General features: G+C 38.5%; 1 protein-coding gene across 1 annotated transcript in view; it reads left to right on the top strand.

Annotated features, from left to right (window-relative positions):
• Nucleotides 1-9,793: 9,793 nt before the first annotated feature.
• LOC135705701 (coiled-coil domain-containing protein 85C-A-like) overlaps nt 9,794-24,003 on the top strand; it is a 184,868-nt gene continuing 170,658 nt past the window's right edge. The window contains exon 1 of the mRNA XM_065227519.1: nt 9,794-10,918. The gene's annotated coding sequence lies outside the window, so the exon portion shown is untranslated. The remainder of the gene's footprint in view (nt 10,919-24,003) is intronic.

Raw genomic sequence — 24,003 nt, 5'->3', positions numbered from 1 at the left:
CTCTAATTTTCCTGATATTCCTGGAACTGCTTGGAAATTCTCAGAAAAGACCTAAAGTTCACGTTGCTTACCTTGTAATCTTCAAACTCAACTGCAGTTTTGACAACCGCTGTAAAGTTCCTGCCTTGAATTTATTAGAAATGTATGGAAGTGCCCTGAAACTATCGGAACCTAATATTAATAATCTGAAAACTTCCAAGTAGTTCTGGACGTTCTTGATGTTCTCAGATCCATCCTGAAGTTTTCGGAACTTCCTTGAAATTTGTGGAACTTTGTGGCTCCCGCAATTTTTTTGATGTTTATGGAACAAACATAAACTAAAGACTGGACTCGACACTTTATTTTGGGTGTAACTTTTTATCGCGTGGGTAAAAATTAATGAAATTTTGGGTAATACTAGTTTAGAGTGTTATGTATATGTGTGCAAAATTGCGATCTGTCAAGTAGTTTTCAAGATGCATTCGAAACAAGAAGAGCTACGCCACCAAATCTTGGGCGCGGTGATCGATAATCCTGGTCAGTCGCACAGATGGATCGGCAAAAGGCTTGGAATCCACCATTCTACCGTGTCCCGCGTTGTGAAGATGTTCCAGGAGACGAAGAGCATCGAGCGGCGCGCTGGAAGCGGCCGAAAACCGAAAACGGAATACCCAGAGAAGGCGCGGAAGATAAGGCAGTACTTTAAGTATAACCCGAATCTTTCCACCCGAGACGTGGCCAAAAAGGTCAATTCAACGAAGTGGTTCGTCCAGCAGACCATGAAGCGGGCTGAGCTACGTGTTTTTAAGGTCAGGAAGGTGCCAAACCGGACTGACAAGCAAAACACGGTGGCCAAATTGCGTGCGCGGAACCTGTACCTTGAGTGGCTGGACAAGCCAGGCTGTCTCGTCATGGACGACGAGACATACATCAAGGCGGACACCAAACAAATCTCCGGCCTCGAGTTTTTTGTCGGTACGTCCCGCATGGAGGTTCCGGAAAAGTTCCGGAAGAGAAAGATGGACAAATTCGCGAAGAAGTACCTGTTGTGGCAGGCGATCTGCGAGTGCGGACGGTACAGCAAACCGTTCGTTACAACCGGCACCATAAACGGGCAGATTTATCAAGAGGAATGCTTGCAGAAGCGCTTGCTGCCCTTCCTCCGCTCTCACCGTGGTCCCACGCTGTTCTGGCCGGATCTCGCTTCGTGCCATTACGCCAAGCCTGTAATGGATTGGTACGAAGCAAAGGGCGTAGAACGGCGCCGGTGGTGTAGTGGTAAGCGTGATTACCTCTCACCCCAGCAGACCTGGGTTCAATCCCAGTCGGCGCCGCCGGGATGTTCTGAGGCACAACATCTCTGATCACGCCTTCCTTCGGATGGGAAGTAAAGCCGTTGGTCCCCGGTTCATGAGTTGATGGGTCGATAGGTAGGGTCCAGGTGTGGGAGCTGCCTTCCTGGCACGTCGGTAGCATTGGTGCTCAGCACGGAAAACAAAATCGACGAAAAAAACAAACCAAAGGAAAAAAATAAAGCAAAGGGCGTTAATGTGGTCCCGGAGGAGGCGAACCCGCCAAATACACCAGAACTTCGTCCGATCGAAAAGTTTTGGACGATAATGAAGAAGAAGTTGAAGAAAAGCGGAAAAACATACAAAACCGATGAAGCTTTGAAGAAAAACTGGGAGAAATTGTGTAAAGAAGATGGGCAAAGCCTCGCCCAAGATCTCATAAGCAGTATTAAGAGAAATGTACGAGCATTCTGCTTGTTTGAGGAAATTCTATAAATAAATAAATGCCAAAACATAGCTAATATATAGTTATTTAATCCCTGAAAATTTGAGAAGTATCCGATTTAAAATGAATTTTTGGTGATCATTTTTGTGTGTCTCATTTTTTCCGAGTCTAGTCTTTATTAAAAAATATTCCTAAAATTATCGCAATTTTCCTGATGGCTCTTCCACCCTGGGCTTTGGAAAAACCTTGAGGTAGTTTAATTAGGCTACCAGGTCCCAGGGCTGATCTGGATCTTTACCACATTGGAAAGATGCACACTAGTGTTGCCAGATCAGTGTTGATGCTTACCAAAAGTGCATTTGAACCCGCTTATAAAAGCATATTAACAGATTAATCATCACCGTACATTGTTTATTGCTCTGTACTAATAATAAATGATTAAGCACAGCATTTGATGTTTTAGTAGGAATGCTGGATTTAGTCGCAGTGGAAATCAATCCTTTATTGAATTGGATTTATTTCTATGGATATGCACGTTTGGAAAGTATCATCACAAAGATTCTGCACTTGGTCTTCAGCTTGTGGGCGGGAAGCGTTGTGTTTGTTTTTGTTTTTTTTTTATCTATTTATAGAGTCAATTCTTAGATACACGAAGCGAATGACAAATCAAGCATTAAGCACAAGACCTTCAAGAAAACTAACAACACGAAGTCTGGAAATGGCAATGTTTTATTCAAAATGTCAAGCATTTCAAGAATATCGGGTGAGACCAATCGCACCGGGCGCTCTTTCGGTAATCTGGAAGGGTTGTGCACGAGGAGCGATTTTAATCCCCCCCAGTTTTGAAGACATTCCGGAGCGAGGATCCATTATCTTATGTCAGAGGGATGATGGAAGTGGCATATCCAAAAACACAATACAACAAGAGAAGGAAGTAGGATTGAAGGTAAACAAGGAGTTCATGGGAACGTTGAAACTGTAAGTATACTCCGATCTATTCTAGTACTCTTGTATAAAACCTATTGTAAACCGGCTAGATCGTAAGCGTCGTCACCGGGATGCATAGTCATGTGAAGATTGCCGGATCCGTGACCACTCATGATAAAGCACACAAGGCTCTCAACATTAAATACATTGCACGGGTTGGGTCGCACAGAGGGTTGATAAGATGTACATTTCTTTGAAACACCCGCATGAACGATAACCATAAGGAGTGCCTAACAACCTATTCCCAACAATATGTGATATGGTGGAACGATTTGTGGTATCGTTCATGTATGGTGTTTCCCCCACTTTTTATTAGGGTCGCTGATGCTCATTGCACGCTCTTTCGTTCTCCGGCTGATTGAAAGGATGACGGAGTTTGACGTCACACTCCTTCAGACGTTTAGGCGGCCGGCGGGAGGACGAGAGAGATGGCTGTTCAGTACAGGGAGATAATTTTACAAATGTATCTCTAATAGGTAACAGTTTAAAACTCACTAATAATCTCTTTCGATCTCTTTTAATTTCTTTTTCATTGACGGTGTGATGTAATCGAGGTCATTTTTCAACGATACGATAATAACTTATTCGCTTTTCATACAAAACCTACCCAACCCTTTCCTTTCTACAATCCCTGAGCAGCTGGTTTACCATAAGTATACCTCGCAGAACTTTTTTAACCCCCATGAGTAAAGATGCTGTGTTGCTCACTCCTCTCCCCTTCCCTGATGTATTATGGATGGTGTGAATATTCACATCGGTGACATGGCCCCTGACCCCCTTGTACATCATAAAATGAAAATGAAAAATAAATTTTCCTGATGGCTCTTCCAACTTCCCTGAAGTTTTCACAACATTTTTCTTGGAACATCTGTGATGTTCCTGCTTTTTTTTTTCGAACGATCCTGAAATTTTCAAAATTTTCTTGAAGTTTTTGGAATTTCCTTAAAGTTTCGGGCGTTCATGGAACTGCCTCGAAGTTCTCAGAACTTTCTCGAAACTCTTTGATCTTTTTTAAAGAGCTTTAAGCTTACCAGAAGTTGTCTTGAAGTTCTTCTAAAGTTCCTGAAATTTTCTTAAAGTTAATGTGACAGGCCCAAGAAGGAAGTTCTCCAATCATCATCAAGTTCACGAAATTTTCTGAAAATTTATGGAAGAGCTCTGACGTTCTCAAAATTTACCCTTTAAGATCTTTAATCGTCCCCAAATTCCTGAACTCTCCTGAAGTCCATTGAACTTTCCTGATGTGTTTGAAACTTCTCTGAATATTTTTGATATTCTCCAAAGTTCTTGGTGCATTTTAGATCGATAGATTAACTCTCACCCCAGCAGGCCTGGGTTCAATCCCAGTCGGTGCCGCCGGGATGTTCTGAGGCATAACATCTCTGATCACGCCTTCTTTCGAAAGGGAAGTAAAGCCGTTGGTCCCGATAGGAGGTAGGGTCCAGGTGTGGGAGCTGCCCAGCAAGGAAAACAAGATCGATGGAAAACAAATCAAGCAAAAAAAAAATAAAGTGGATCGATATTTCTGCGCCCAGTTAGTTTTGATAAACAAATCATTGGTTTTCGGAGCTGATTACTCATGGATAAGTTACCACCATAGCAGACCTGTAGCAATGCCATTAAGTCGTTTATGTCAATAGGACCTCATTATAATCAGAAGCTTCGTTGAATGCCTATCGTGCTTTATAAGGGCTTGATGAACTTCAAGGGGCCTGAAGGATATCAATAGCAGGTACAGTATTATTCAAGGATAGATATATCTAGGTAGATACCTTACATTTGCCGTTCTGGTGATAATTTTCTCTTAAGAGGTTGAGGGTGGTTTTAAGGTTCTCCAGAGGAGGAGACAGTTTTAAGATAAGGGGTTCAGGGCATAGCTAGCTTTTGATATATGGGGGACAAAACATTTTTGAAGACAGGTGCACTCCTGATTTGAGTTCACTAATTGAAAAAAGTGACATCATGTGATGTTGGCCTTGTTCACTGAATTTGAACTTTATCATTGTTCGTTATTCATTAGCATTACATGTTCATTTTTCAACCCTGGTCACTAAGATGGGTCAACTTTACAATTCTATGTTCCCCACTGTACTTTCAATGCGTATTGAGGTCTTCAACAACCGCGCATAATTTTATCAAATTTAGTTGAAATCTCGATTTGCGGGAGAATTTTAATTTTTTATGGGAACATATATGGGAAATGGAACGATTGCTTGCAAAAAATCCAAATATTTTCACCAAATTTGTGGTTCTTTGCCTAAAAAAATCTTGACGGTGCCGATTGAACCCAGGCCCTTTGGGGTGAAAAGCAGTTACGCTTGCCACTACACCAACGGCGCCGCTTACCTGTCACATTTTCGTCAGTGATTGAAATCGAATGCATCGGGGCACTCGTCAATTAGGCGGAGGGGCTATTGGTCATCAAACAGAAATTTGAAATATCATCAGTATTTTTTTTCTATTAAAATCAAGTTATATGTTGGCAGAAGACTACATAATGTGAATGTATAATTAATCCACGATACCAAACATCGTTCCTACAAATTATATCAATAATCATCAAGTCATTTCATCAAGTTTGTGTGAGTCTCTGATATTTAAAAACAATTTCAAAAGTATCAAAATTCTTTAAAAGATTTCCAAATCCTAAAGAAAAAGTTGAAGTTGAATTCTTAGAAAGATTTTCAAATTCTGAATCTTGAGTTTTTTTTCTGTGTCCGAGATCATGCAAATTTATAAATGTTTAAATGACCTTGATACTTTTCTCAACATTTCTATGGAATTTTGTGAAGAATTTCCCTAGAATCATCCGAAAATTACCTCAGATTTTTTTTTTAAATTCCTTTTGGAACTTTTTGTGGTGTTTCTTTAAAATTTTCTCCAAAAAAATGTTGAATTTCTCTGCAGATAACTACAGGTATCTCTTCCAAAAAGTTCTTTGACTTTGCTCTACATGCTGTAATATTAGAACGTTCGCAAGATTATCATTAGTTGCTAGTGTAATAGGATGCTTTGTTGATTCTTCATTAACTCTTGATCGCTTGTAATACTTATGAATATTTTAGGTGGACGAAAAGGCGAACTTAGACGTGGACGCCTAAGCTTTATCACATTTATATCGCTGTGAAGCAACTGTAAACTCTAGAGGGAATTTATATCTGTAAATGTAACCAGCTCGTTTTTTTGCTAACCTGGTTAAAATGTTTACATTTAATTATCTTAAAGATAAATCGTCCAGCTCAAACCTTTGTAGGGGTAAGAGGTGGGACCATCATCATCATCATCAAAATTCACTGAAATGTGCGTTAGATTTGCCTTTTAGATACCATTTTCTTCAGAGTTCTATAGGAATCTAGCTCAAAATTACCTTGATATTTCCTAATTTGTTTGGATTACTTCGTGTATCGCCCTTGAAACTATCTCTAAGATTCCCTTAGAATTCTTCCCATATAGCATATCCTTTGGATTCCATTTGAACTCTCTTAAACATTGTCATTGAATTTGTTCCAGAAATGCTTGCAGACATTCTTCGAAGTTACCTCCAGAATATCGTCACAATTGTATTTCCTCGAAATTATCTTCAATTCTTAGAATTCGATTGCCATAAATTCCATCAGAATTCTATTCGAACTCTCCTCAGAATTGAATTGAATTCAATGGTTTTTTATCCTTGAAGTTCATTTTGAATTTTTCTCATAATCGCCATGCAATTCTCATCAGAAATATATTAGGATTCTACTCAGACCGCACTTGGAGTTCTTCTTAGAATACAGCTGAAGTTCTCATTACAAATCCGTCGTATTTTCTTATAATCCTTAATAGTCATTCAGAATTGTTTTAATTTTTTAAACTGATTCTCGGAATTCTATCAAAACCCAACATCAAATCTGTTGAATTATTTCCTTTCAATTCCGTTATGTCTGTAAAAAGATAAGCAAATATAACGGAAATAAAAGAAAATAAATCAACTCACTCAAAAAGCTCCTCTTCCCTTACAGGATACCTTAGATAATTTGTCTACTTGGGCTATCGAGCTAGGACTCGAATTCTCCTCGGAGAAAACTGAGTTGGTTGTTTTTTTCTAGGAAGCATAGCCCAGCACAACCGAAGCTTCAACTTTTGGGTAAGCCGATCACTCATTCTATGTCTTTCAAATATCTTGGGGTCTAGTTCGATTCCATATGCACCTGGAGATCCCACATTGAGTATCTGAGAGGAAAATGCCAACAAAGGATCAATTTTCTTCGTACAATTACCGGAACGTGGTGGGGAGCCCATCCGCAAGATCTTCTAACGTTGTACCGGACAACGATTTTATCGGTTTTAGAGTACGGTAGTTTTTGCTTCCAGTCGGCGGCTAAAACGCACATCATCAAACTGGAACGGATCCAGTATCGTTGTCTACGTATCGCGTTAGGATGCATGCACTCGACTCATACGATGAGTCTCGAAGTGTTAGCGGGCATGTTGCCTCTCTCTGATCGGTATTCGGAATTATCCCTCAGGCTCCTCACCCGTTGTGAAGTTATGAACCCACTAGTAATCGAAAACTTTGAGAAGCTTCTTGAGCTCAACCCTCAAACTCGTTTTATGACATTGTACTACGTGTACATAACACAGGATGTCAGCCCTTCACAGCATAATCCTCAATGTGTATGCTTCTCCGACTTCGGCAATTCAGTCAGTTTTGATTTATCTATGACGCAAGAGATTCGCGGAATCCCAGAACATCATCGTTCCATGATTGTTCCGTCATTATACACTGCAAAGTTTGGCCAAGTTGATTCCGCAAGATCGTTCTTCACAGATGGATCACTAATAGAGTCGTCCGCTGGTTTTGATATTTTTAACGAATTTCATAGCGCCTCTCGAATGCTTCAAGCTCCTTGTTCCGTATATGTTGCTGAGCTGGCGGCAATATATTATACGCTAGAAACGATCGCCTCACTTGCACCAGATCATTATTTTATTTTTACGGATAGCCTCAGTTCTGTCGAGGCTATTCGCTCTATGAGGCCGGTAAAGCACTCCTCGTATTTTCTCATGAAAATACGAGAGCTTCTGAGTGCTTTATCTTTAAGATCTTTTGTCATCACCTTTGCATGGGTCCCATCTCATTGCTCGATTCCGGGCAATGAGATGGCTGACTCACTTGCTAAGGTGGGCGCTATGGAAGGCGATATTTACGATCGACAAATCGCCTACGATGAATTTTTCTTCATTTACCGTCAACAGTCACTCGTCAGCTGGCAGAATAAGTGGAGTGAAGGGAGTTTGGAACGATGGCTATATTCGATCATCCCTAAGGTGTCGAAGAGTCCTTGGTTCAAGGGGTTGGATATGGGTCGAGACTTCATTCGTATGATGTCTCGCCTCATGTCCAATCATTATTCGTTAAACGCTCACTTGTTCCGTGTTGGGCTGGAGGACAGCAATCTCTGTGAATGTGGACAAGGTTACCAGGACGCCGATCATATTATTTGGTCATGTGCTGAGCATCGTGGAGTCAGATATGAGCTGTACGATTCCCTTCGGGCTCGAGGTAGACAACCTAATGTTCCAGTTCGGGATATTTTGGCTAGACGTGATCTGGAGTTTATGAAACTCATATATGTTTACTTTAAGAATATTAACCTTAGATTGTAAGTTTGATCAACCTTGTGTTTAGTTTGTATTTTGTACGTGTGGGTTTTTTATGTTTGTTTTCAAGATGAATAGAAATAAGTTCATGTTTTAGGATTAATTAAACATTTGTATCGTAAACCACATTTCAAACCTCCTTCTCCCTTTTCCCATCCAAAAAATTGTAAATCTCCACTAACCTCGTGACAACCGCGAGTATCCGGTCCAGCTCCTTTAACTTTAAATATAAGACATCAATAATGTATAACGAAAATGATAACTCGGCTCTGTAAAGTTTATTCGATTGAGCCTGTACCAATAAAGTAATTAATAAAAAAAAGCTCCTCATAGAAAATTTATGTTTGGAATCATAATTGTTGGGTGATTCGACTGTGATAGGATATGCTCTTTTGGCTTTTTTCTGCAGTCTAATTAGTGAAAACACCTAGGTGTTTGCTCTATCGAACGTTTCGGATCGTTTTCACTTATTAAAACTGCAAAGTCAAGCCAATGGAACATTTGGAATTCTAAGTCCTGAAATCGGATAAAAATATTCCAGTCTCAGAGTCGTCAAAATGCTATGAAGCCTTCGAAAGCCTTCTAATTTTTCTAATTGTTGATTTTGGATTCTGACTTGAAAATTTTGTGTGTGCTATCTTAATCTCATCAAAATTCTGAGATTTTATTTCAAGTAGTGGACGAAATAGGTGTATCTGTCAAAAAATAAGCAATTATATCGGAATGTAAGGCCAATGTCATTATATAATATCTAATATGTCAATACTTGTAATAGAGCCACGAGCGGCTCGGCCTCACGATACTCTGTTTCAAGCACAGGGTTTTTCTCAAGAAAATTATGTGCGAACCTATCCGAAAGATGCTCTGAAATGTAATAATTCATCCTGCAAAAAATGAGCGTTGTAAGTTATTGTTTACCCCTTGCATGGAATGGGATCTCTAAGGGAACGAAACCGCTCATGATGTTCCTATGTATATTTTAACCCTTATTACTTTTTCATACAACCACCCTACCAAAATGCGCAAATCTCAAGCCGACGAAAACGCTTAATGCTCGATTTGCCGTCGGTGCAAAAGCAAATTTTCATGAGAAACAGGGAGAGAAATGCAATAATCATACGGCAACTTTCAGAAAAGTGAGCGAGAGTGCTCACAGTATGTTGCTGCCGCACAATACCAGCCAGAAATCTATGCTCGCTGAAGTTTTCCCATTCTACGACGCCACGGTGGGCATGCAACGGCAAAGCGATCGGTATGAGTGCGCTCGATCACGGTGCGAGAATTGAGCAACTCTCGATCGGTGTTTGTTGGTGTGGTGGGTTGTTGTTGTTGGTGTCCGTCCGCCGCCGGACGAGGAGATTCGAAGAAGCAGCCATATTAGTGCTCTCGTGGTTTGTGTTATGTTTTTGTTTCAGTTTTGCTGTCGAAGCGAGTGGAGTAACGTTGCAACATTCTTCGTTCGTTAGGTTGGTCCGTGTTCGCCTGTAGGTACCTTTGCGCTTTTTTGGCTTGTTTCAGACAGGAGCTTGAAGAGTCCCCGCGTCCCGCGTAAAGTGCCTTCTGTTGCTTACAACTTACAACCACCCTGCTGGTGGAAAGTGGAAAAACATTCAACTTCGGGCTGCGCTGCACTGCAGTTTTACAGTTTTATGTTGATGTTGTGGCGGAGATCGGTGCCGGTCGGTGGAATAGAAGACAGAGAAGCCCGAGAGACGACGGCGCGGCGGTAGTGAAACGGTTGAAAATACGTCCAAGTGGATAGATTCTTTTGCCTTTTCTGGACCAAAAACGGCAACCTTACAGCATCTTTCAGCCTTCGTCGTAGTGGAACTGTTTTTTTTCTGGACTGTGTGGGTCAAGAAGTTGCAAAGTGCCCGCTTTGGAGTTGGGAGGTGAAGTGCAGAAGACTGGATCATTTCGGGTGGCATCCCGAGTGTATGTGTGCAGTAGCCGCTGAGGGAAAAGGTAGAAGGCTCAAGGCGAAATACGAAGGCGCAGAGTTAAGACGATACAAACAAGAGCAATAATATAAGGTTGGAAGGTATTTTTTTTCTGTTCCAATTTTGGGATAGACTGAAACATATCGACGAAAGAAGAGGGCTCAGCGAAAACTGGAGAGAAGTGCAAGAAGTGTGCTTAGGCTAAGTGGTGAGAAGCTGTGTATCTTTTTTTTCGTGGAAAACACGTGGAACCCGAAAGATTTTGATCGAAAAAGAATAGATTCGAAGCAGAAAAGGTGCGCGGGTGGTTTGTTTGCTTTGGAATGAGCCCAATGTGTGAGTGAAAAGGAAAGCAAATATCTAACTGGTAGCAGATCGAGGAACTTAAGGTGCAAGGAAACGAAGCAAGGAACGTAGCAAATTATCAAAACAACTGAGCGTTATTGATATTTCTGCTGGATTGTGTGCTGTGGTGTTTGTGCGTATCTAGTTATTTGGGACAACGCTGGAATTTCAAAGCTTTGATGTTGGAATTGTTCTGCGGTTGACAGTTGGGTTGGAGCAGCAGAACAGCAACACCGAAACCAGATTTGTGGACACGCATATAGCGGACGATTCTGCTGGAATCAGTTCAAGTAAGTGGATTTAAAGTTATTTATAGGTTTATGCTAATGAGGATGCTTGTACGGGCCTAATGGAATTCGGATTGGACGGATTCAGAACGATATTTTTGGGTGTGGAATTTTCGAATGTTTGTAAATTATTATTGACATGTGGTGGAAATGGGTGGAGAATTGTTATCGAATTAATTCAACGCATAAACAGGTTTCATACATTTTTGACCTTGAAGATGAATGCTAACGACTTAATTTTTCTTATGTGGATGTTATTGACATACCCAAGTAACCATAGGCACGTTATTTCGCCTTTTTGGCTATATACAGCTGAACAGCGGCTATACCAGTGTTTGTATGTTCTGATGAGGCCCGTATATAGCCAAAAAAGCGAAATAACGTGCCTATGGTTACTTAGGTGGGTATCTTAAGCAGTTCTTCTAGAAATGTGCATGGATGTAGTATCTTTGAAATCAAATCTAGACCAACAATTGAAATAGGCGGAAAAACCAAACGTAAACAATGGCTTTAAACACAAAATTCTCGAAAATCAAAACACTCCCAAGCAAACTAACAATGTCATTCGATAAAGGAAGTTTGCTTTATCAGATGACGGTGTTAAATTGCTTGGATGTGCTTTGATTCTCGAGGAATTTGCGTTTAAAGCCATTGTTTACGTTTGGTTGTTCCGCCTATTTCAATTGTTGGTCTAGAAATGTTGTCAACATATTTTGAGGGATTGACATGGTTAATCGAGCTTTGATGGTTATAAACTGCTTTAAAAAAAAATAAAATGTCAATTCGATGTTGGTGACACACGATTTTTATCTTCTTAGATTTCCACAGATTTTCAAAATTTCAAGCTTAATCATCTGGTCAGTCACAATTAGATTTATTTATTTCGTCAATCTCGTCAATCAGTGTAGACTGCATATATGTACATACATATACATTTATATTTAAATAATTTGATTTAACCTCTACGGGATAAAACTCGTGCATTCAATATTTTAATTTATATATTAGGCATAGTTAAATACTATTATCTCACAATATTTATTATGGGCATTCACCATTCTGTTGATTGGTTAATTTTTTGCATAAACTGTAACAACAGGTAAAACTTGAAATAAATTCCTTATTCTTAAAATACATGATGGTGCATAAACATTCATACATGCTAATTAGTTTTCAAATTTAATACGCTGTGAGATTACATCATTAACAAAAGATCATCGCAATTTCTGTTCGTTTCTTCAGTGTTTCAATGTTAATGCGTGATTCATAGGAACGAATGGAAATGACGTCCAGCCTTATTTTCTAAGAGCGAATAACAAATGTTTTTGAACTTTTATAATTTTCTTGGTATGTAGTTCAAACTATACTGTAATATTCGAGAATTAATCTTACGTAAGCTCTTGGGTTGGCTTGGTTTTGAAAACAAACGATCAAACTGACGTTTTCAAGAAATCACACACACAATCTTGATACACGATCCAGGATGGAATCGAATCTAAAGCAAATTCGGTAATAACTTTTACCGGACAATCTTAGAGAAATATTGAACAGAGTAGGGTAAACGCACCATTAGTGGAGGTACGTTACTGCGATGTGTTCCTATAGTGCAGCGTTTCTCAATCTTCCTTTTCTTCTGTTCTTTATTTTGAAATTTAATAAGCTTCCAACTTTTCAATATGGAGTTCAGATATTGTATATGTATATAATATGATGCTGTATGTATATAAATATGATTACTTGAAACTTAAATACAGATTGACATTAAATTGGCTTGAAAATCATAAAATTCCCTCGGTGGGTTGCGAAAAGCTGCTATAGTGGTTTATGGAGTCTCCATAAGCCACTATAGGAACACATTGCACTAACGTACTTCCACTATTGGGGCGTTTACCCTATATGATTTTAAAATGCAGGGCAAAATCTAATTAAAGGCATTGAAGACGTGTTGCCAAAATCGAACGAAATTATTACTGTATGGTGTGAATCGCTTCTAAGGTATGAAAGCATATGTTTCTGGAATTCTCTAAATTTCTGCTGGGGTAGATGTACCAGTCATGGCTATTAGTTTATATTATGATATATGAAATTCCCATCTGCTTTATTTCGGAACACACCATTATAGGAACGTATAGCCATGACTGGTACATTGGGATGCTTCATTGAGGAAAAAGAAAGTAGAAGGGTCTGTGCCTAGGGGCACTAACGGAAGCTTGACGTAGGACCGCTAGTGGACGGAACAAATGTGCATAGCAGTTAGTTCTTTTAATTGATCGATCATCTATTATCTTAACTCTTTCCGTTTTTTAATTGTAGGCGTACCAATTGTGTAGTAATTTTTTTCAAAGAGAATTTTGATGAAGAAAATCGATCAAAATCACTTGCATCCCTGCTTCCATATTTGGTTACAAGATTATAGCTGTGGAGAACATTTTGTGTGGTCGTTGGGGGCGTGGGGTTCTGAATATGGACAAACAGGCACCGATAAATTCTATTCCAACTCTTTACTGTAATAAGCTTGTTGGTTTTTTTTGCCAAAGTTGGTGATGATTTAACCTCAAAGCGTAGATGACATCCATGGCCGCTGACGCTTGGAGTGTTCAGTGTAGGTGACAGCATCACGAATTTCGTTTTCCAAGAACACCTTCAGCACACCTCGTAGATCAGACCGGAGATACGTTTGACACCGCCACGGCGAACCAGACGACGGATGGCGGTTATCACGAAGAACCTTACGATGACGCTTGGTGCCTTCTTTACCAAGACCTTTTCCTCCATTTCCACGACCAGTCATTGTTGCTTGTTGGGTGGAAGAGTGGACTACCTAACCTGTCACCACCTTCGTACTGCTGCTATTGCTGCTTTTGCTGCCTGCTGTGAGCAACACTGGCCCCACCCCGCAAAAACGAAAATGAGTTGAGGCTAGACAGCTTTTATTTTTATGTGTACATTGGACAATGCTTGAGATTACCACCTTTTTCAATAGTTTCTTGTTGAAAATCATCATTTCTATTGCTGCGTAGAAATATTTCTGATCGATTGGTGATAAAATTATTGAAATTGGTCCAGGGGCAGATGAGTTATTAATGTTCAAAATCTTTCATAATTGTGTTATATGTTCCATTTTTGGTTTTGACAAAGTGTAGCTCCATATAGAAATCACAGACGTAGTCCTACGTCAAAAAGAGTTGGATTTCTTATAGGCCACCCTTCATAACCCCAACATATGAGTTTGTGCAAACATGGTAAAGATTGATGCAGGTTTAGAGGTCGCCCAAATGGGTTGAAATTTTTATAAGAATTACTATGGAAGCATTTTAATTGCCTCCCGTCATTGTCTTCACCAGCCTTTAAGGTCTGAGCTCACGTGTCCGCAATTTTTGTTGTTTCATTGAAAAACTAGTGTTAGATCCCAATTATCTCGAATATGGTAAAGACGATCGAAAAATCCAACTGACAATCTTTTCTAATTATGCCAAAGAATATTCTGTAAAATGGTCAAAGTCCTTGGAGATCCCAATTTTTTCCCAGCATTTCTGGCGCCACATTTTAGTGACTTTATGCCTTTTTCTCAAAGTTTTTAGTTGTTAGTGAAAAAGGATCGAGAATTCCTTTTGATAAAAGTTTTGTATTTTCCTATGGATCATTTAAGCATAAAAGCACGTACTGGCAACGTATATCCCGGTTGATTTCCATAATGACTTCAATTGTTCTTATTACTACTCAGATATTTCTAAAATACCCATTTAATTTCTTCAGGATCAGCTTAAGTTTGAATGTCGATTACTCTATCGCTTGTAAAGTGGGTTATTTCGTTATATTTTTTTACTTTATCTTATTGTCTTTCAAATATCCCATAATTAGCAATAGTTTAGACACGTTCGAAATTCTGAAAATTTTGCCAATAAAATTCCAATAGCGTCATGCAGTTTAAAAAAAACTTTTAAAATCTGTGACTTTCAAATAATTCTTTTGTTTTGTAAGATTAATGCTTTCTAGTTGTGATGAGCAATGTGTTCTTGTCTATAATCATTGGAGAGAAACGCTAAAGGTCCATCCCCGGACAAATCATGAATGATCTAAAATATGTTGAAGTAATTATAGTAATAATAGTAATATTAATAGAACATTAATTTCCCAATTAGAAAAATTTATGGAGGTGGGCTCTATGAAATTAACCGTACAATAAATTTTACCACTAAAGTGTAAAAAGGGATATAAAAGAGCATGTTTCCGTTTTCATCTTGATGCACTTATTTCTTCATAATGATGAATAAGTACACCCAACCGGTGGATGTAAGATTCGCTTACAATTATGTGGGATTCATCATCAGAGGATGTAAGTGGAGACCGCATGAACCGAGGATGCTATATACCTAGCTGCGGTCCAACGCAAGAAAATTGGAGACCGAAAAATGTAAAGTGTATTAGTGAGGTAAATTATTCATGTCTGGACTCGAACAACGAACGTTGCGATTATCAGACCTGAGCTTTCTCCACTGCTCTCTCCATGCTTCTGAATAAGGATAGCCTAAGAGCAAACAAGAAGCGCTCATTTCCTCTCACACTCGACTTCGTATGCTTTTTCTGCTGGAGAGATTCGAGGCAAGTGTGTGCGTTGTTCTACCATGTTATACATAAAAATCAAGGCAAATGCTTGCGTGTGTAGGTGAAAGCACAGACAGAACACGAAATAAAAAAGGCAAAAAACCATTACATCGCCTGCAAGGTCAACTTCTAACATTCGCTGCGATGTTCATGAACAGAGGATGATAGGAAATGGAACTAACATTCATTGTAATAGATTTTTGGTTTGCGTGTACACAAGCATTTTTAACACACTTTTAATATGCAAAATCGTGCTTCCCGAGCATAGTCTGACATCAAATTGAAAACTATATTTAATGTTGTGATGTCAATCATAATAATTACTCAGGTTACTGTTAGATCACATTGAAAACTAATTCTACTATCAGATGATGATGATGATGATAGTGGTTCATCACTAATTGCAGCAGCTAGTCCCATAGCTGTGGGCTCTCCTCACTGTTGATCTTGATCAAGCTTAATAACCTATGATTGTCATTAGCAAATCGCTGTTGGAGGGGTCAAAAACGAATGGATGGATTGATAGGCAATTTGTCTATTCATTTATTTGGGACAGTTAAGAATCTCCTTTCAACAACTTGATCAGCCAATTGGTCAGAAAACAAGCCAACCAACAGGAAGATGTCCCAATGAATGGGGAGAAGAGCCCGACATTTATCCACGAAATGTTAGCAACAGGGAGTTGACATCTTTACTCTCCTCATACAAATCGCTCAAATTGGGAGCCCTGATGTTCCCTCATCATCCCGAATTTTTGATATATAGTAAAATTTAATAAAATAATCAGATAATCAGAAGTATTGCTTCTACAAAAATATACGAGTCGATTGAAATCTGCTGAAAATAAATGAGGGGTTTTTTCTCTGTTCGGGACCTAACACCACTGCGACCAGTAATTTGATCAATTGTAGTATATCCCGTGTCCTTAGTTTAGTGCATGTTGTATTACTCCATCACTATTGAGAAATGATGAAGTATTCGATTTTTTTTACAGTTGTCATTCTTGCTTTTATCGCAAGGATCCGACTCTAATTGAAAGCTACCGCTATTTATATCCTTCGAAGAGTGAGAGCACTCTCCAAAGGCGCGCCCTTTGTCAGTCAAAATTGGATTCCTTAGCAACAATATTAAGGAATGACACCGATAATGACCATGCATCAGAACCCTAGTCTTAACCACTTCAAACTAGGGAACAACGAATAGCCGGGTCTTATCACTATCAACAAGGCATAAACAGTAACAAGGAATAAGATGTGTTCCTTGGATTACTGAAAAATCCTGTTATCCTTGTTTGAAGTAGTCAGGACTAGGAATCGGTGGTAGATCTTACATCCCGTAACGTACCACGAAAAGGTGATCTACCCACGTTACGGGGCAAATAAGGGTTAAGTTGGTTCTTAAAATAGAAGCGTAGATGCATAAGTGAAGGATAAGAGAAAGAGGGGTCAAAGGTGCTGATATGCAGAATTAGAAGAAGTCGAGATTGAATGCGCATGTTTTAATGTCGTTGATCCAGTTACCTATCATATACATTTGCATTTTATCTAGTTATGATTATTGTCAATAATTCTTACATTTCAATGAAGATGGTGCTACCTATTTTACATTTCATGTGATACCAATCATCACAGAAACCAACCTTGAATCGTAGACCAGGTCCAATAAAAATACACTCATACAGAAGGGGCTCTATGGTACTACTCACAAATAGTCTTCTTCTTCTTCTTCTTCAGGTTCGCTCACCACCTGGAATGAACGCTCAGTGAATCATAGATATAATATGGTTAGTAATATCAATTAGTGTTACATGCAAACGAAAAAGAGTTACAACCAGGATTAGTTTTTTAAAGTAATAGTTTCATCTGACTACCCAACTAACCATATCGTATCTCAGTGACATTGTTTCACTCTGAACCTTCATTTAAAGTTATTTTGTGATTATATGGTTACTTGGATACTCACATAAATTGTTGTGCACGTACCTCAAATTCAACAACGCCCAACTATGGACAGCTCAATGTTTATCCATCATAATCTTCGAACCAGCGAACACCAACATGATTATATGCTAGGAAACACCATAGAATATAAAGAGATAAAGCTCAAAAATAAAGTTTTAACTTATAGTACTTTATAAACATCATATTGAACCCTACCAACCCACGGCCCCTGAACTACGAACTGAAGTACTTCTCAAACTGAAGCGATACATTTCTCAATGTTTCAACTTTATCCTAACGTAAACTTAATATTATCACCCATATGGCCGTCCACAGCCGGAACCAATCTCCCACACAAAATCAAATGAAAAGGTTTGTGTATGGGAAACACTCCCGGACATAAACGAGAATATGAGTATACATCAAGGGGTAGGTCCTAGGGGTGAGACAGCTTTTGATAATGAGTAATATTGGATTAAATTTTGAGTAACTCTGAGTAACTCGAGTTGCTCAATATTCAATGCACGGTGACATAGCAACCTGTTAGTTTTGACTGCATTCCACGATTGTCAAGCAAAGACGTTTGACGAGGAAAATCTATGTTCGTCTTTTAACAACATTACATACCGAATTGCTATCCACAAAATCCGTGTTGCAGCCTGCAAAATCTGTGTATGCTTATCATTGGTTTAGGATGATAATAATGGGATTTTCAAGTGAATATGGAGTTGACATAATTTAACGTATTGATGATGCACAACTTGGCAGAGGCGTCAAAGACTACCGCTTTATGATTCCAGGACTGTATTGCTCGCGAATGAAAACTGAAGTTTTTGATGGTAGTTTTTCTCTTCATTTGCATCGCGTTTCACTTGCGACTTTAGAGAGAAATAATCATTGAGGAGTTACAATTTTCACAAAGTGTAAACCGAGATTATTGGAAAGATCATTGTCTAGTCACATATAAAAATTTACTGCTCTATCAGAACAATTCACACTAGAATTCGCAACTCATGTTAACTTATTTATATATTTAAGATGCTGAAAATAAATCATACATTTGAAGCGGTTCAGACTCTTAATCTTCACCGATTTTGCTTGATTGGTCAAATCTTGAACAAGTTTAAAACTAGAAATAGGTCTAATCAGCACTTTTCCAATGTATGATCATTATAAGAGCAATGCCAAAACTGTTAATAGAATGCTAAATTAACCATCGAACGAACACACCCTTGGCAATCCGTAATAAAGCACGCCAAAAAACGGGTTCATTTCTCCGGATCATATCGGAAATGAATGTTCCTGATTTGTCAACTTTATTGCCCACGATAGTAGTGACCACGCATATAAGAGTAATTCATACTGAAAAGAAGAACACACGGATTAATGAGTATTTGATGCAAGAATACAAAAAAATAAAATACGGATAGGATTACCCTGACACTCTGACAATTTCTTGACGAATGTGAGACTACTTTGATCACTTTTGAGTAAATATGAGTTACTAAAATTTGCTCGCTGTGAAAATATTAACTCTAAGTACAGCCGTCTTGCCCCTAGGGTAGGTCACTCCACACACCAATATTGGGACATCTTTTTTATCAGTATGCCGCAAGTATGCCGATTGTGCCGGTCATAGAGCAAGCTGCGATTGTTTGTAAAATACCCATCCCGGCAACCCGGTATTTCTGACACCTTGAATGTTTTGGTTTGAAATCGCAAGGATAAATCGGATTGAGGATGACGCGGGAAGGGGCGGGTGTGTGAACTTTCGGTGTTTTGTGATCCATAGGGTAATAAAAGTCCTGTGTTTTAGTGTTGAATAATGCCCTCAAAGGCAGACCAGAAATCTAGCCTTTCGGCCGGGAAGAGTTGGAACCGGTGGCGAGCATTGTTAGAGACCGACTATAGAGGGTGATGAATATACTTGTTTAGTTTGTTTTGTGTGATTTGCAGCATTATTTAAATTAAGGGTACTAATGAGGTCTGATTAACTGCCTCTTCCTCTTGAGTCCACTTTAGAACCTACATTTCGTATTTAGATCTATACGTGAACTGCTAGTCTGAGTTCCTCTGGTATATTCAATTAAAAGATGTTCCTGAAAATACAGTCAAACAGCCTACGAGATTGTCCCGAATGTATGCCGAAAATGTGCCGATGGATGTGCCCAAGCTGTGTAGAATATAATTCCGGCACAATGTGCTGAGTGACTTACCCCTTGGTATACATCTTTACTATCGCAACTACGGGTAATCATCAAAAGTACTTACATTTTATTCAGGTACTTTTGATCAAACTGCAATCACCTTCTCATACTCGAAATGTGCCTCGACCAACCAGGCACAACGATGCCCTATACTCTATATGATCAAAGCGCAGACAAACACTAATTCTACTATCAGTAAGAGCAAACTGAAAACTCAATTTGATGTACTTTTTTCCAGTTGATAACAAAACGAGTATTGAATTTGATGTTCTGCTAAGGCAATGAAAACAAAACTATAACAATATATTTTTGAAGAGCAAATGTACAGCAAAATGACAACAATATTTGTTTTCAAATATGTCAATCAAATTATGATTTCAGTTTGATGTTGATATCAACATTTGATTTCGATTTGCTAGGGGATGAGTACTTAAGGGGTTAGGTTTTTGATAAGTGTGATGAAGGCTACGCACATTGTAGAAGTCGAAAAGCGTAAATGTCATGGATACCAAAATTAATGAAGTGGAATAAAATGAAAGATAACCTTTGTTTTTTATCTGTTTTATATATGATTTGCTGTCATTTGATGCTGGACTTTGCTCGGGTTATTTGCCCAATTTGGTACGAAGCACGGCGGACGATCTGCAATTTACTTCGTCACCTGCTGAGTACGGTTTTGGGTGAGAGTAGGAAGGTTGTCTATAATAGTTTGCTGATATCTCCCCTATATACTATCAAAATACTATCAAAATTATATTATAAATTTTTGAAATCATGTTGATAACGTGCTACTACTTGCTATGCTACGTGCTATGCTACTTTTTAATTTCGTTTGAATTCATATTTTGATATTTCTAAAAAATATAATTATAAACAAAATTTAACATTTTATTAAAAGAGCATCCACATATAGGGGAAATGACGGCTTCGGCATGCCAGACTATTTTCGGCAACCCAAATTGAAACACTATTTTCACTGGATTTTCTTACGAAAATACTTCAATGAATGCATGCAAACGATTCTTTATGCTTTCAGCTTCAATTTGACTATATTTTTACCACTGAGAAAAAGCAATCCAGCAAGGTTTTCTTGAAATGAAACAAACGCACTACAAATTGTAGCTGATTTCGAGTTGCCGATAATAGAACAGCAGATTTACATGCAGTTCAAATGGAACGGTTGCCGAAGAAAAACTGATTGTCGACAATGCTCGCTCTCACTAGAGAAGATTGGAGCTTTGTAAAAGCGTTTCAAAACAGTTTTTGACAATTCTTTCGAATTAAATTGTTAGAGCAACTGGCAGCAAAAGATTGTAAACATACCAATACTGCATATGTGTGCGTTCCTTAGAGAAAAAGGCTACAGAAAGAAGGTCGCTGCTTAGGTTGCCGAGAATACGTAAATTCCCCTATCACTGAAATCTACATTTTTCTTTATGAATATCACAGAAACAATTATGATATTTACAGTTTTGGATTTTAGGTTAGCGACTGAAAGTCAATTTTTATTTGTTTTATGCGACAGTTAGAAGATACTGAGAGGTTAGCACATATCATCGGCAAGAGACGTGCGTGTGAGAAAATTTGCGAAAAAATCTAAGGGCACCGGTGGGATTCGAACCCACAATTCCCATTCAGTACACGGGTGCATTGCCAATTATACAACGGTGGACCTATGGTCTACGGATGTATTTGGCTAATGACATATGAGTTTCGAATCCGTTTCCCTCCCTTAGTCTTTTTGCGCAAGCGTTCTCAATACACAACAATCGTCTATTACCGACGATATGTGCTTGTACCGCAACCACTCAGTATCGGTCGATGTGAACAAACACAACTTTACAGTTTTGTTTTACAACATTTATTGATATTAATGTACCTGTGAATTGAATTTACAAATCGATATAAAATTGATTTCGTCCTGTTCGTCTTTAATATTTATACTAATACATTGTCGAATATTGTAATTTAACTTTCGTAGGCTTAGTCTTAGCTCATATTTAAACATGCTGTCATAAAACTATCAGTTCTCTCCCAACAAAATAAATATCGTCATTCATGTCTGTTAAAATTTGTTCGATGCGAAGGAACTGATCATTCCTAATAATATAAGAGTCATCTTAGACTAATTTTTACATGATTCGTGTGTCCTATATTGAATATAATTCCACTAGAATTTGTCATGAAAACGAAACTCTAAATAAAAAAAATCACATCTTCTATTTCTATGCTATTGGATCTAATAAACTTCAATCGTTCGTCATATTTTAACTTTGTTTATTTGTCTATAATGACAAAACGATTAATTATACACTTTCTGGCCGGCGCCGGTGGTGTAGTGGTAAGCGTGACTGCTTTCTAACACCCCGATGGGTGGGATTTTTCTGAGGCATAAAAATCTCTGGTCACGTCTTCCTTCGGAAGGGAAGTAAAGCCGTTGGTCCCGGCCCATGTGTGTTGTGAATGGGTGCGATATCCTACGCAGGTGTGGAAGCTGCCTTCCTGCACATTCGATTGCCGTCTATGGATGGCAATCGATGTCTGTCGGTGATTGGCACTAGATTGCGGAACAGAGACCGACGTTAAGGGGGTATTCCCAATCTTTTGCCTTTTTTCGGCCTGTTTTTCAATTATTTTTTTTCAAGGAAAATGAATAGTAATGCGCCTAACTCTTTGGGATTCTTGTTTATTGAACATTAAAGTTTACAAATAAAAAATTTTCGACATAAAAAAAGACATTATTGACGTCACAAAATGGCGGCAAACAGACCCCTGTTCGCCGCAAACGCCTGGACGGGCGAAGACTTTTCTCGGAACGGCTTCATCTGAAACAGATTTCGTGATGAAATTAATAATCTGCATAAGATTCTCTGGAGCTTCTCCCGTTGGCAGCAAAAAATCTTGCAAATTAACAAAATGGCGGCCAGATGAAAAAACAGGCGATTTTTAGCCCGCTTTTTTGCAGCTTTAAGGTGCTTCAAACAATGTTAAATGTTAATATTTTTGGCTGAAAGTGGGAGAAGCTCCAAAGAATTTAATAAGGAACAAAATGCGCAAAGATTCAAGTCAATATCTCTTATAGTTTCTGAGAAAAATCTTCGCCCGATAAAAAAAATGTGGTTTCGAGAAAAACGCGTTTAAAGTTTTGACTTTAGTTAAAACCATTTGGGGGTTCTTACCATTAGTCAGCTATGCCTGGACACCGAATTCGCTGATCGGAAAACGGCTTGGGGGGATGAAAGTATATAGTCTAAAGTACAAAAAAACGTGAAAAAAAAAATTTGATTTTTTGAAAAAAAAGATCGGGAATACCCCCTTAAATAAAGGAAAGAATAATATACTTTCTTGTAATTTGTACCACTGGATGATTATTTTCAGTTCTGTACTTTAATATGGCACCATTCGCAGTTTATTGATAACATTTTTTTGATTTTGAATCTCGATATCAACCAATAGATTTTAAAACATTCAGATTGATATCAAAATAATAACTAATTAAGTTTTTTATTGGTTTTCAAAACCATAATTTGTTACCAAGAAAACATAACTTGTTATCTTTTTAATATCCTTCATAAACCATTTTGATCTAATTTTTTATATGAATACTGTTAACTCGACCATACGGTAGGCTAAATATGTTATCACGAACGCTTATATCAAAATATCAAATTTAGTTTTCATTTTTTTTCCTTCTCTGCTCGGGTATACATTTGTGGCCCATTATTGAGTTCTAATACGGTTCAATAGCACATATATAGATTGAAATTAGGCGAAGGGCACTATAGAAACGACCAAAGAAATCATTACAGTATTTATGAACCAACAATGGTTCCAGCCAGGCATTTTGGGGTGATAGGCAATCACGCTTACCGCTACACCACCGGTGTTGCTATGATTGTACTGGTCACTCAATTATACTAATGCAAACATGGTACAGGCATCGAAAACTCTCAATTAATAACTGTAGAAGTTCATCTAGAACACTAAGTTGAGAGCACACAAAAAGCTAATATGTGATAAGTTTTGTCCCAATTGGGTAAACACATATGCTATTCTTCTACATTTACTTTATTGAATTTCACGACCCCAAGCTAGCTTGAGACAATTTGTTTTTTTGTTCAACAATGAAACATTAGCTCAACACCCCATGAAGGTTATCACATCAACGGATAATTTGGAACTTAGTTTTATCACAGTACCTTGTGAAACTCTATAAACTAGCTACGTCCAATTCCAATACCAAACGTTCCAACCCAGCTAAACTAAACAATTCAAAGTCACAACCTTGAGCTCGGAATCACTGCCGCTAGGCTGCGCTATTCGCCGCTACTGCAGT

The sequence above is a fragment of the Ochlerotatus camptorhynchus genome, unplaced genomic scaffold (genome assembly GCF_037179485.1).
Source record: "Ochlerotatus camptorhynchus isolate MF236.1 unplaced genomic scaffold, CSIRO-AGI_Acam_v1.1 ptg000274l, whole genome shotgun sequence".
NCBI lineage: Eukaryota > Metazoa > Arthropoda > Insecta > Diptera > Culicidae > Ochlerotatus > Ochlerotatus camptorhynchus.
The sequence above is the reverse complement of the archived record's forward strand: the minus strand, read 5'-3'. Positions and strand labels throughout refer to the sequence as shown.